Source organism: Perognathus longimembris, chromosome 19 (assembly GCF_023159225.1).
Source record: "Perognathus longimembris pacificus isolate PPM17 chromosome 19, ASM2315922v1, whole genome shotgun sequence".
Lineage (NCBI taxonomy): Eukaryota > Metazoa > Chordata > Mammalia > Rodentia > Heteromyidae > Perognathus > Perognathus longimembris.
The window spans coordinates 9,354,037-9,368,236 of NC_063179.1; the positions used below are offsets into that span (position 1 = coordinate 9,354,037).

General features: G+C 46.8%; 1 protein-coding gene across 2 annotated transcripts in view; it reads left to right on the plus strand.

Moving 5' to 3' along the window:
* Window positions 1–788: 788 nt before the first annotated feature.
* Basp1 (brain abundant membrane attached signal protein 1) overlaps window positions 789–14,200 on the plus strand; it is a 45,487-nt gene continuing 32,075 nt past the window's right edge. Inside the window, exon 1 of one of the 2 annotated variants that reach the window (XM_048368210.1) lies at window positions 789–952. The gene's annotated coding sequence lies outside the window, so the exon portion shown is untranslated. Of the gene's footprint in view, window positions 953–1,411; window positions 1,475–14,200 lie in introns of those variants that run through there. The other variant, XM_048368212.1, reaches the window with a different exon arrangement.

The following is a 14,200-nucleotide window of genomic DNA, read 5'->3' on the forward strand; positions in this document are numbered from 1 at the left end:
TTCCCCAAACTGCCGCCTCCGGGGCCGGCTCAGCCCCGCGGTGGGGGTGCGGGGGGCACGCGGGCGCGGGCGTCGCCCCACGTGCGCGTCCCGTCCGCGTAGGCTCCGTTCCTGGGGCCACCCTAAAAACCCGTCGAGGTCGGCCCTGAGGGGTGCCTGCCACCCGGGCACCCCCACCTCTGCCCGCCGGGGTAGTGGGATCTCAACCCGCAGCCCGGGACTCGGCGGGTGGGGGCGCGGGCTGAGAACGGCGGCCTGGGCGGGGACCCCGTCACCAGCCCCCCAAGCGTGGAGGGAGCCCCGCGGTTCTTACTCTATCCCTCCGAATAATGGAGCGAGACAGTGAGAGCGAGGGAGGGAGGGAGGGAGGGTGGGAGGGAGGCGAGGGGCAACGAGGGAGAGAGGGAGGGAGGGGAGAGCGCGCGGGGAGAGGGAGAGGGGCGCGCGCTCCGGGTCCACCGGCAGCCCCTGCAGGGCGGGGTAGTCGGGGGGCGGGGAGAGGGGACGGGCCGCGCCCCGAGGGGAGGCCGAGTGCCGGGCTGCGGAGGAGGGGCGGGGCGGGGGCGCGGGGGAGTGAGCGCTGGAGGGTGGGGTGGGGGGCTCTGGGATCGCGGGGAGCCGGGGGCTGCGCGGCGGCGCGCGGGGCGGGGTCTGCGCGGGGTGGGGCGGGGCGGGGCGGGGCGGGCGGGCGCGCCGGGGGAGGGCGCGGGCAGGAAGGGGAGGGGGGCGCGAGCCCGAGAAATGCAGAGGCTGCAGCGGCGGCGGCGGCGGCAGTAGCGGCAGCGGCGACGGCGGCGGCGGCAGCGCTCCAGCTCCTCCTCGCTCCGGGCTCCGCCGTCGAGCCGGGAGAGCGCCTCCGCCAGCGGCCAGGCACCGGGCCGGACCACGCCAGCGACCCGGGCCCCTCGGCGGCACCGCGCGCACCCAGGGGCGGCACCGGCATCTACAGCCGGTAAGGACGCGCGCCGGGCAGCCTCGAGCCCCCCTCCCCCCGAAGCCTCTGCCCCACCCCCGTGGGCCCCTGGGAGTCGGGGGTCCCCCGAAACCTCTCCACTCTCGAAGCCCCTGGGAACCCGGGTCCCCGAAGCCTCCGCCCCACTCCCGAGGCTCCCGGGAGTCAGGGTCCGCGGAGCTCCCGCCCCACCCCTGGAGCCCCCGGATTCTCTCCCGGGATTAGACGGCGCCCAACTGGGGGCCCCCTTGCGAGGGCTCGGTGGCACTTTGGGGGTCGGGGTGGCGGGTGCACACCGAGGTGGGCGGCTTCGGTCACCCGTGGGGTGGGGAGGCGGCGGGGGAGGGCCGGGCTGGGGATGGGTGTCTGGGAGGGAGGGGTCACGGGAGGAAGGTTGGGGACCGAGGAAAGGCGGAACGCGAACCCCTGGAAGCGCCCCGAGCCCCGGGGGCGCGCGGGTTTTGTGGGCTGAGCCGCGCGTTTCTGTCACTCGAGCGATTTCCACCAGGAAGAAGGCGCTTGGTGAGAATCGGGGCGCAGCGTTCAAAGATGGAGGGTGGGGGTGGGGTGGGCGGGAGTGAGGCGAGGGGGAAAACGGGGCAGCGGGTCGGATCTGGGGCGGGGGCGAGGGTGGACTTGGGGCTTGGCAGATGGATTTCCTTGGCCCGCCGGGGGGGCTCGGCGATCTTGGTTTGGGGTAGTCCTGGATCTCGAGGTTCCCCGGGCAGCGTTCCCCGGGAGCACACTGGAGCCCGGGGCGGCTTTCCGTCTAGCCTGCGGGCCCCCCTCCTAGCGGCTGGGCTTCGGAGCCCAGCGCTCGGGGAAGGCGCGGCGCGCAGCCCGGGCCGCCCCAGCCTGGGGTGGGGTGGGGGTGAGCGCGGCCCTGACAGCGCGCGGCCCTGCTGCCGGGGCGCAGCCCAGCGCGGGGAGGCACCGGGTTTTTTGGGGGTGGTGGTGGTGGTGGTGTTCAGCTGCGTTTGCCCATGGCGCCAACACTGAAAGCTGACTCCAGTTCCTGCTCCTTCCACACCCGAAAAATAAAATGGTCGAGATCCCGGGGTCCGAAGGCGCGCACACAATGCGTGGCCACCGCCGAGCGCAGGCTTTTCATGAATATTCATCGAACGCCTGGCTCCGGTCCCGATCTCCTCCCGCCCCCCCCCCCCACCCCGCCAGACATTTCCGCTTTGAAACGAACTCGGGGCGCAGCCTCGGCCCGAGTGTAGTGGTCACGGAGATGCAGTCGGCACCGCGCACATGGATGCGTGTTCCAGCGCCCCGTGCGGGGTTGACACACCTCTGTCTCCGCCAAGGCCAACAGCTAGCACTGGCGTGGCACATGTTCTCAATCAAGCCCTAGCCTCGAGGTGGGCTTCGGCTATTAGGGGTGTGGATCTCTCCCCCCCTCCCCCAATACAGCCTAGGCGCACAGACCTCCAGTACTGCGGGCAAAATGAATGAATCGGGACTGTAATTACCTATTCCTTTGTCTTGGCCTCGCGCATGCGCCAGAGAACAGGGTGTGGAGGGCCAGGCGGTCCCATCTGATCTCTGCATCTTCTACCCACCCGCTGAACAAAGGCGTTAGCCCTAAAATGTTCCGTTTAAATCCTTGGACACAGATGACAGCCACCTCCCCTACCATACCACTCCCCCACCCGTATACGTTTCTTCTTTCCTAGGCTATCATTCATTCATCACCGTTTGCATCTTTCTGGTTTTTCAATTGACTGAGAACCCTCCTTCCCCCTTCCCCCCAAAAAAAACACCTTTTTGGCCAGGGAAAATTGTGGGTTAAATATTTTAAAACGTATGCTTTTATCTTCCTCCCCCCCACCCCCCTATGGCCCATTGTTCTTTCTTTTCCCCCTGGGATTGCTTTCCTCATTTGCATCTTGTAATCGTTTGCCTGACAGGTTCTTTGTTGCGGGTCATTTGACCAAGGGGACATTGGTCTCAAACCAGTGATGGGTGTTGGCACCACCTGGGATAAATGAAGACATCTTGGCATGTAGAGGAACAAGATGGCCTACAGCAGCCAGCTAGAGAAAATGGTTACCCTGTCAGCATTCTAATCCTTTCGGGGTTCTCTTGATTCCTACCTTATTGTTCTATTAAGATTCCCAAACGCCAGACCCCCGGAGCTAGGAAGAAGGCAGCTAAGGTTGCTGGTGTTAAGTTTTAAGATCATAATTCCGCCTCCCCCCCCCCCCCCACTTTTTTTCCCTCTCCATATCAAGCCAAAGCCAGGATATTTCCTTGATGCCTGATTTTATCTATCAAAGGATGTATTTTTCAGATTTGCGTTTCTGATTTCTTTGGGGACTAGTTTGGTTCTACTATCCCAAAGGGGACTTATTGTCTCTATCAAGTCGGAGCTGAATGCTGTGCTTCCTTTGTAAATGGCGGGTTCTGTTTGAAAGGACTTTGTGCTAGGGGGTTTTCAGTCCTCTGAGGAGACAGCACGTGGCAGCAAGTGGAAGCCATCTCTTTGTCCTTATTAATAAATACTTAATATTGACCATGTTGAGTGCTGTCAGAGCCTATGACTGTCTGGACAGGATGCCTTCCTGGCTACCTTCTAGGTGGTAAGGATTTTCCTATTCTGTGCCTTAGGATTTTGTGGGTGAGGGCCACCTATACGTCTAAGGATAGTGTTTTAGGGGAAGGGATATGTTGGAATGCAGGCCAAAATGAATAGTATACACATATAAATATGTATTACACGTAGATCACCTTGCTCTGAATTCAGCGTGTTTTAGGTTTTTAAACAAAAGAGAACTTTGAAATTCATTGTAAACGTTACTGTCTCTTACCTATTCCTTTAGCCAGCGTTCTTGCCAAGCCCAGTGGATGGCACTACCTGAGTCTGCACGAAATGCACCAAGAGTGGCTGTGCAGATCATGACAGTCCCGTTCTCCCACTAGCACCCAACCTTCCATTGTGGTGTCTGAGAGAGATACCTGCACTCAGCCCCCCCCCAACCCCTTCAGTGCTCAGTGGGAACGCCCTAAGCATTTAGGTTCTGTGTTCTTGGAGGGCTGTTGTAATCTTACTGGACTTACCATGTTTAACTTTCCATATGTTGGTCTCTAGCTTTTTTACTTTTTAAATGTTGCATTAAGAACAGTGTCTAGCCACTTTCCCTGCATGGATAAAGTAAATGGAGAGAGTACTGGGGAGATCTGGTCTTATAAAATGCATGTTTGTGTTCTTCATGGTAGTTTGTTTTTTTCTTTTTTTTTTTAAAAAAAGCAGTATCTAGAACAAACAACTTTGGGGCCATGTATGTATGTGTGTATATATGCACATGTGTATATATATACATGTAGCTGATATATACATATATACATGTATATACACATAGACATACATATGTGTGCATGTGTTTATATATCTATGTTGTAAACTTTTGCTAATGATATGATACTAAACTAGCTGGTACAGAATAATAGATTATGGTAGTTTCATATTTGTCTTTGGGAAACAGTCAGTGTTCCTAAAAGGGAAGGCCTAGCTAATCTTCTGCCATGCGTACCTCCATCTCTCTCAGGGTACTCCAGAAATAAGCGGGTGGCATCGAGAATCCTGTAGGCCAAGATGTTCATTTATAGGCTTCGAAAAAACCACAGTAGTCTAAGCAATGCTTGCTAAGTACATATTTATAAAAATATTTCTGTCTTTGGTGATGGCTTATGAAATTTTGTTTTCAAAATGTCCAAAAGGCCTTGGAAAATGTTAAAAAGAAACAAAAAGAAAGCAATTCCTGGCCTCGCTCAGACCTTTACCTTTCTCAAGTTCCTTTTCCCTCCTCACTTCGTACCTTCCTTACCTTCTTCATGACATCTTAGCTGGTGAACCAGAAGTCTGGTGACTGCCGAAGGAAGATACTGGTCAGCTCCAATAAGGTCAGCTCGAACATTCTCCAGGCCAGATATATACAGTTAAGATTGTAGTTGTTTTTAATCAAGTATTCAACCCTTTAAACTCCTTTCCAATTTAGTCTATCACTTAAGATGATAGATAATCCAAAGAACACAACCTTTACTTCTTGAAAAAGCTTTGAAGTTAAAGGTAGTCAGGATTCTTTGTAAGATGAATACGTTTCTCATGTTTGGGAGAGGTGGATTTTGGGGAGGTTCTCTGGGCTTCATGGGAAGACACGTGGTGTGAGAAGTCTCTGGAGACCGGCCAGTCCAATTTGGGCACATGACTTCAAATCTTTCCTTAGTGATCACAGTGGGATAGTACTCTCTGTTTTTAGGTGATGTAGGGCACACACATCTGAATGAGTAAGTATAATTGTTGGTACTTCAGGGCTCCATTTACTATAATTGATATCACTAACTAATATACTTTTGTTGCAGGCTGATTACTGAAGACCTGAGGACTTCAGGAGTATTCAGTCAGAAATAGGGTATCTCAATATGAATGATGCCCAAATATCATACTTGCTAACTTTTTTATCCATCCATTCACCCACTCACCCACCCATTCACCCATCAATCCATCCATTCACCCACCAGCTCATCCATCCATCCACCCATCCATCCATCCACCCACCCACCCACCCACCCACTCATCCATCCATCCATCCATCCCTATTTGTCTTTCGTCTGTGTGTCTGCCTATATGTCTGTTGTCCATCTGTCCATCCATCCATCCATCCATCCGAATTTTTGTAAGGCATTGTGTGGAACTTTGTCTCGAAGTAGATTTCCTGCAGTCAGGCTGGCCACCCTCCATGTTTCCCATGGCTGCTTATGTAACTCAGGAGGTGGCTTTAAGTTCTTTTGAGAAAATGTCGGATTAGTCTTCAAACCACAGAAGTCCATCAGCCAAAGAGGCTTTTGTTGCATGCCATTCCCTCCGTAGCTGGAAAGACAGACACGAATGTCACTGTCATGTGAGAGAATTATCTGGTGAGCCTCCTCAAGAGTAAAGACAACCACACAGTCAAATTCTCACTGGAATGTAGTTAAATTTTAATTTGGAGGATATACCAGCCTACAAAACAATCTGTTTCTCTTTTTCCCTCTGGAAGGTAGAAACGGGATGAAATGGTAGACAGAGGGTATGTTTTCCTTCTTTTGTGCTCTAAGGATTTAAATGTGAACCTAAGGAAATAGAGATGGTAGAGTTTTTTGTTTTTTTTCCTAGCCAAGGCCAGTGGGAGTGAGTGCAGTCTAGGAACACATTCCTGAAAGCTTGCAGACTTGGCGATGGAGACCATCTGCAAGCCCAGCAGGGGTCCAGGGCATAAGGAAGCACTTCAGGGTAATCTAGGGAAATGGTGCTCAGAGGAATGCCAGACCTGTACACGGTGTTTTCTTTCTCCTTATCACTGAAGATATTTTTTTATATAAACTTTTACTTTGTGTGTGTGTGTGTGTGTGTGTGTGTATTAGCAATTGTGCTTCATGAAAGGAGTATGATATTTTGAAAGCATGATTTGTAGAGCTAAGTGTGATAGGGGTTTGAAGTGTGATAGGCACTGTGTGAACTTTGGGAAGTCACTTAATTTCTCTGTGCCACAGTGCTCTTTCAGGTGGGGATTGTAACACAGGGTAGAGTAAGGATTTAAGTGAAATTGTCAAGCATTTAAGACAATGCCTCTTACAAACCCAGTCATCTTTTAACTCACATTCACTGCCAAGAATTCCTCAGTTTCTTCGTCATCTCTTGTAGTTACTCACTTGCTTGTTTTGAAGAGGTCATATCGCACAACAGGCCTTGCTGCCTTGGGCAGGGGTTGGTAGAACATAGAAGTTGGTGGCTGAGAAAATGACATCAGATGTAGCTCTGATAGCTTAAGTAGGCTGGGCACTTGCATTGTTTCAGAAATCCATTGGGTAGGAGGCTAATCCAGTCCTATCCTCAATAGTCAATTAGTAGTGTTTGAAATGAAAATAATAATAATAATGACAATAATAAAGACTAATCAGAAAGTTTTTGGAATTTCAAAGAGCTTCACAGGAAAGGCTCTCTGGTTTGATAGATTGAGAACTGAAGTCAGCTTGATTAGTTGTATGACCTGGGGTAGAGACATAATTCAGACTTCCAACATACTTAGCTTTGTTGGTTCAGAATCATAACGCACTAACTAGCATTTGAAGAAATCTCTTGTCATTAGTATGAAGGCTGATCAACCAGTAAACATAGTGAAAATTCAATGTGTGCAATGCAGTGAAAATCTGGCTAGCTTACACACACACACACACACACACACACACACACAGTACTATACCAATTTCACTTCTTCATATCCTTAGTACCTCCATACCTGAAGTAAAACTGTAGCTTGTATTGTGCAGGAATGGAAAGGCATTGCCAACTTTTGGAAAATTGGTGGCCATGGCCCCTTGGAGACACTAGGCTCACGGCTTCTAAAACATGAAAACAAGTTCACTGGGATTTCAGATATTTGAAGTGGCTCACTTTTGGAACTGGTCTTAGCACTCTGGCGCTCTGTTCAGGAACGTACCTAAGTGACTTCTTTGTGTCCTTTTGTACTCTTGCTTTTGCTGTTGAGCAAAGATGTCATCATTAGAATTTTTAATTTTTTTTCCAGTCCAGGGACTTGAACTCAGGGCCTGAGCACTGTCCCTGAGCTTCTTTTGCTCAACCACTCTACCACTTGAGCCACAGTGCCACTTCTGGCTTTTTCTGTTTATGTGGTACTGAGGAATTGAACCCAGGGCTTCAGGCATGCTAGGCAAGCACTCTACCACTAAGCCATATGCCCAGCCCTAGAATGCTCAGTTTAAAAAATTATTTTTAAAGCTGGTTTTTGAATCCTTTGGATTCAGGAAGGAAATTCTATTTTACCTTCTATGTTGAAGGCAAAGAAAGAGGCTTTAAATGTCATAGTTTATAAAAGCCTCTTTGATTTTTTTAAATTGGCAATTTGCAGGCTGGAAGGGGTTGAGAGGGGAGATATTGATCAAGATGCACTACATTGATAATTGCTTTCTTGAATGGTACCTCCTTCATACAACTATTTACAGACAATAGAAATATTACAAATTTGGCAATGTTAAGGGATAGAATTGGACATTTGTTGACTATTACAGGATGGCATGCTCTACTAAATTTTAATCCCCTAAAAATGGCAAGTTGTATTTTACTAAATTTTAGTACCCTTAAAAATGGCAAGTAGAAAATAAAGACTTAAATATACCTAAGATTCCAAAGCTAATAGAAATAGGACTTACAACTTGTCTTTCTGTAAGTCTTAGCTTGGCTAATATGGAGTTATGAAGATAAAGTATTAACAGTACAAACACATTTACACCTTCAGCATTCATTTAGAGAGAGACTGTGAGTTCTTCGTTGAAACATTATTGTAAGAGACACCCAGTACACAATGTAAATACTTGAGCAATAAATACAGTAAACTTTATGGAGTAAAGGTGCTTTTGGTCATGGGCTAATTATTCTTATGTCTTACCTCCTCTAGGATAATGATGATGATGGTGGTGGTGGTGGTGGTGGTGGTTACTGTTATTAAGGTGTGTCAGTGAAGCTGGCTTTGGTTGGCTCCTTGTCTTCCCTTCTCCTCATACTTCATAGGTGGAAATAATAGCCCGAGTAACTTACTTGTAATTCTGTGCTGGATTTAGGAATCGCATACTATTTCTAGATGGGAAATTAGGATTGCCTGATGAGCAAGATGTCATGTCCTAACTTTGTTAACCCATTTTCTTCTTTCAGGTAGGATTCATTGACAGAGAGCCAGGGCTGTTTTTAACTACTATTCTAAGGTCAACCCCTTGTAAATTCTTATATCATCAGAATAGAAGGTTTGAAGACTCAGGACTAAAACACTTAGTTTGTAACTCAAAAGGACCATAGAGAAATTAATGTCATGCACAGGGTCTCATGAGCTGATTAGTTAGTGGCCAAGGGGAAACCTGGGTTAATTCCTAATAAAGTGTCATTTCTGCCATCTGGCATGCTGAGACAGTTTGGGTGGAAGGGAGGGAGAAAGAGAGGAGGGAGAGTTCAAATGTCAAATTGAGTCAAACTTGTATTCACTTTCTACAACTTGAAAATCATTTCCACTCCTCCTGATCTTACGTTTCTCACTATCTCCCTCATAGGGGATCTTCTTGGTTTGGTTGTTTCATACTTGTCCCCACAGACAAGTTTCGTGCCTTATTCCTTTTGTCATCTCTCCCTTAGTTCACCTACTTCTGCTTCTTACATAAGCTGCATGAGATTTTCTTCTTATTCCAGAGGACATGTCATGAAAAAGTTTCTTCATAAAACTACATTTTAGCATAGTGACCTCTGTTTTCTTCCTGAAATGAATAGTGGTGCAGGTGAAAAGAGCATCAATTATTTTATACTAGTTTGGTGTTGTAGAAGGAATGGAGCAGGTCACCCATCCTGCTAGAGAAATGCTCAGGAACCTTCTGGAAAACCCAGTGCTTGCACAACTGAGGACAGGTGATAGGTAGAAAGAGATTTATAGCTGTTACTAAGGCCAGTGTGTTCTGGATTAATGGTTTGGGAGCTACATGAAACAGGCAATTTAACTTTTTTTCTTTTTTTTTTTCTTTTTGCCAGTCCTGGGCCTTAGACTCAGGGCCTGAGCACTGTCCCTGGCTTCTTTTTGCTCAAGGCTAGCACTCTGCCACTTGAGCCACAGTGCCACTTCTGGCCATTTTCTATATATGTGGTGCTGGGGAATTAAACCCAGGGCTTCATGTATATGAGGTGAGCACTCTTGCCATTAGGCCATATTCCCAGCCCAACTTTTTTTCTTTATAGAATTATCAGTTACTGTATATTGATGGTTGTATTTATTAATTATATACAGGTGATCTTTAAAATATAGATCTTAATCTCCTAAAACAGTTATTGAGCTTTAAATTGGAATTTTTGAAATAGTAGCAAGATAAAACTTTTGATGTGCCTTCAGACTTGGGTAAACTGAGGTAAGTTTAGTTTTAGATGAGATTTTAATTTTGCATGTTAAACCATCTGTTTAGAAGTTTAAATAAGTGGAAGTTTGAGAAATTTATGTTTTTAGAAACTTGAAACAAGTAAATAATTTTACGCTTTACATAAAGCTTTTAATCATTACTTACGCAGATTCTGAATTGGATATATTTCTAAGACAGACCCAAATGAAAACTTCTTAAGTTGATAAGGAAATAAATGTACAAAAGAGAAGCTCCTGGTTGAATTCGATGAAGTGCAAATCTCCCAGATTTCCTGGCAGGGCAACTTTGAAAAGACCCACATTCCTTCCCCTTGATAGTGTATTAAAAATACCATGACCACAAGGACTTTCTAAGAGTTCAGTTAAATAGTAATGAGATCTACTCAGGGAAAGAAGTGTATCACAAAGGAAAGCCACCGTAGCCATCTCTGTAAGGTGCCAATGTTCTTATTTCTTAAGTGTACAGCCGGGAAAGCACTCTGGAATTGTTGGGCTTTGGCACATTGCTAGCTCAGGCTTCTCTGAACTTACTTGGAAACTGTAGGGGCCATAGACATTCTTTGCCACCTTTGACCTTTGCAGATGATTGCAACTGTTTCACAGGGAAAAATAGCATTTGTCTTCTGTACTTGTTTTGGGCTTAATAAAGGTGATTACAGAAAAGAGAAATAGAAATAGGAGATTTACATATGGGAAGGTTTGAGATGGCTCCCTTACCTCTGGTTCTACAATTCATGGAAAATGTGAGTTGAGGTTGGGTAACCATTTGGATATTTACTAAGGACGTTGGTATGGTCAACTAAGGTGTCCTGGCGTCTTGTCTGAATGTCTCATTTTGATAATGATTGAGCAACCTCAGGTAACTGGGCTGAATGACACCCTGTTGACAGGAGGTTTAATAAGGCACTAGGTTTTCTTCTGTAGCCCTGGTGATCTTTTGTTGAGACCTCAAGCACTGGTTTCCTGGAGTTTACCCACCTGGACTTTAGATATTTTGGTGTTTGATTTTTGTATACATAGTTACAAATGTTTGTAGCACTGTTCAAGCTAAGGCTAAGACATATAGAGGCAATGGCTTCCCAGGTTTATGTTTCTTCTCCTGACTTCCAGCTGAACATTAACTGTTTGTGTTCATCCAGCAGAATGGTTGACTCATGAAAGGTCTCCTGGAAGGGTTGGAGGAAGAAATAAAAGCAGAAAAACAAAATAGTAGTAGCTTACTCCATTCACCTCTGCCTTTCTGTTCCAACTGGTCTTAGCTCTGCCACCCAGAGAGCATGGCTTTGATTTCATCGGCTCTAACGTCCTCAGTGGGTGGGGATGGGGACCACAGTGCCAACAAGTAACTAAGCGTGGAAGACTAGCAAATGATTTCACTAAGGTAAGAATCTTTGGTTTTAAGTGGCATGGATTCTTAGTGGAAAAGACAGTCTACCAATGTCTCCACAATAGGTGTAGCTTAGTACATTTCTTTTTTTTTTTTTTTTGGCCAGTCCTGGGCCTTGAACTCAGGGCCTGAGCACTGTCCCTGGACTCCTTTTGCTCAAGGCTAGCACTCTGCCACTTGAGCCACAGCGCCACTTCTGGCCATTTTCTGTATATGTGGTGCTGGGGAATCGAACCCAGGGCCTCATGTATATGAGGCAGGCACTCTTGCCACTAGGCCATATCCCCAGCCCCCTTAGTACATTTCTGAAAGCAGAGGAATTATAAAAGATAATTTAACGAGGAATTGGATGCCAAGAGGACGTGTTTCCCATTCCTCCAGGTCACCCCAAATCCATGTTAATTAATCTTTACTTAGAAAAGCTAATTTATCTAGACTTCATTTAAGAAATACCACTTTTGTTAGCACATGCTTTAACCGTATTTCTGTGTGCAGTAACATATGCAGCCGTGTGAAGGGGAGAAGGAGATGTGGGGTAGAGATGGCATTGTTGGTATGAGCCAGGAGGCCAGGAGCTGCAATCTGGTGGATTACATTCCGGCCTTTATCCCCCTTTGCCTGGCACACTGCCAAAAGAAGATCCTTAGCCATTTCTGTACCATCTCACATACTGGGCGACCATATCCAGAATGATGCACCACTACACAAAATGCTGACTTTTCTTTCTAAGGGAGTGGAAGAATCTGTAGTCGGTGTGGAGTTGGGTGTAGTTCCTGTTGGCAAATGATAAGAAGGGGGAGGGTATATCTTAAAAAAAACCAAACACCTTAGAGTTTTTAAGACAGCTGTTAATATCAGCAGCATAGATACGCACATGGCAAACCAGTAGGCCCTGACCTGTCGTTCTCTCAGCAGGACCTGAGAGCCGTTGTATAGTTTATCTGGCAGAGGAAATACCCAGCAGATAGCACACGTGTTTTAGAATACTAATGTTCATCATGAGTAGTAAGAGTTTGACTTTCCTTCCCAGCTAATGACACAGTCCAGTCCTTTGAGAGCAGCAGTATTTCTTGTTAAAGAGCAATGCTGGTAAAAAAAATCTTTCCAAAAAAGGAGGAAATGGCTATCTATGAGGCAAGTTTGAGCAGGGTAGTTTGCAGCCATCTTCCTGATGGGAAGAGGTGAAGGTTGTTCCTTTCTGCTGCAATCTGGATTCCCCTCGTGTGGGCTGGCTTTCTGGTAAGTAGAATATATGAGGCAAAACTTATCTGTTTTCAGTCAGCAGTCAGTGAATTTTGGTTTCCTAGCCGGCAGAGATGAGCAGTAGGAGGAGAGTGTGGGAGAAAGGTGTGTGTATACCAGTAGACATGGCGAGCACACCCATGTGGTATTCTTGGCCTAGTATGCTTGGATTTCCATAATAAAATGTCATAGGCTGGGGGCCTTCATAACCACAAGTTTACTTTCTCATGGTTTTCTCCTGAGTCCTCTCTCCTTGCCTTGTAGATTATATCTTCCCATTTTGCCCTCCTATGGATTTATGAGTATACATGTTCCCGTGTGTCCCAATCTCTTCTAAGCATTCAGTTTACATGGGACACTGAAGTGGGGAAAGGGTTAGCAGTGATGTCATCCCAATCACCACGCAAACCAAAGTGTATGGATCTTAGGGCTTTTCTGAGCAACAAAACAAGTAGTGATATGGGAAGGATTCTTTTGAGGGAATTTCGTGATAAATGTGGATGTGGAATCCCTATATTTAATACTCTCTCTCTTTCTTTCTTTCTTTCTTTCTTTCTTTCTTTCTTTCTTTTTCTTTCTTTCTTTCTTTCTCTCTCTCTCTCTTTCTTTCTTCCTTCCTTTCTTTTTTTTTAAAGCAGTGTACAACTTTGGGGATTTCTTTCTCAAGTAATTCAGTCCTTGATTTCCTATTTCCGTAATGTTAACGACTGCAATTCAAATATGGCCTCATTCATCTCCAGAGGAGTTACATTATAGCAATTTATTTTCACTATGCCAGGTAAATCAACAGTTGCTTCAGAAACAATGAAAAGGTGGTCTTCATCAGTATCTTAAAGCTGTCGACTAGTGGGTTGCCTTCTGTAAAAGCCATGTGATGTGAATGCATTTTCACTCTTTATGCACCATCTATTTTTCGGCCCCCATCGGGGGTCCTCTTGAAGCATGTATTTTGGTGTGTAAGCTCTTTCATGCAGGCCAGAGAGGTGGCATGTCTGTGGTATGTCCATGTAAGTCCCATCCTGGGTACCAAAGCTGTCATTGTTCACATGGACCCATTTCCCTCCACTCCACGTCATAATCAGTCCAGTTTGAAGCATTGTCTGTCTTGTGTCACTCCCCTGGATGCCAGCACCGCATTCTCCCTGCCTCTCAGTCTCCACCAGAACTACTACTATACCCGGAATGAAACTCAAACCCCTGCGCTCATCGACAAAGCTTCGCATGTTACTATATGTTAGCATGTTTGCTTCTGCCTGCTTTTCCTTTTCACTCTTACCAACTCTCAGTGGTCTTTGGCTGTCCAAGGTCTTCTCAAGGTCAAAATTCACCTCCCCTGTTTTTTCTGCCGGGACATTCTGTTTTTCTACCTGTCAAAGCTGTTTTCCTCGCTAAGGGCTCAGCTTAAATAATACTTTCTCAAAGAATCCCTGCGCCTCGTATCCCTGGGTGTTTTTGTCCGGGAACTCAGCAAAACCACTGTGACTATTCGATGTCTCCACTCCTTTATGTAAAAGCAGTAAGGAGTTGTGGCTGCATAGTTTTATGGACCCATAGCAACATCCCATAACAATTTTGGACACAGCCCAAGCACCCTGTGTTCTGTGCATATTATGTTCATGGAGGGCACATGTCTTCTGCAAGTTGCCTTTCAGTTGCGATGGCATCCAT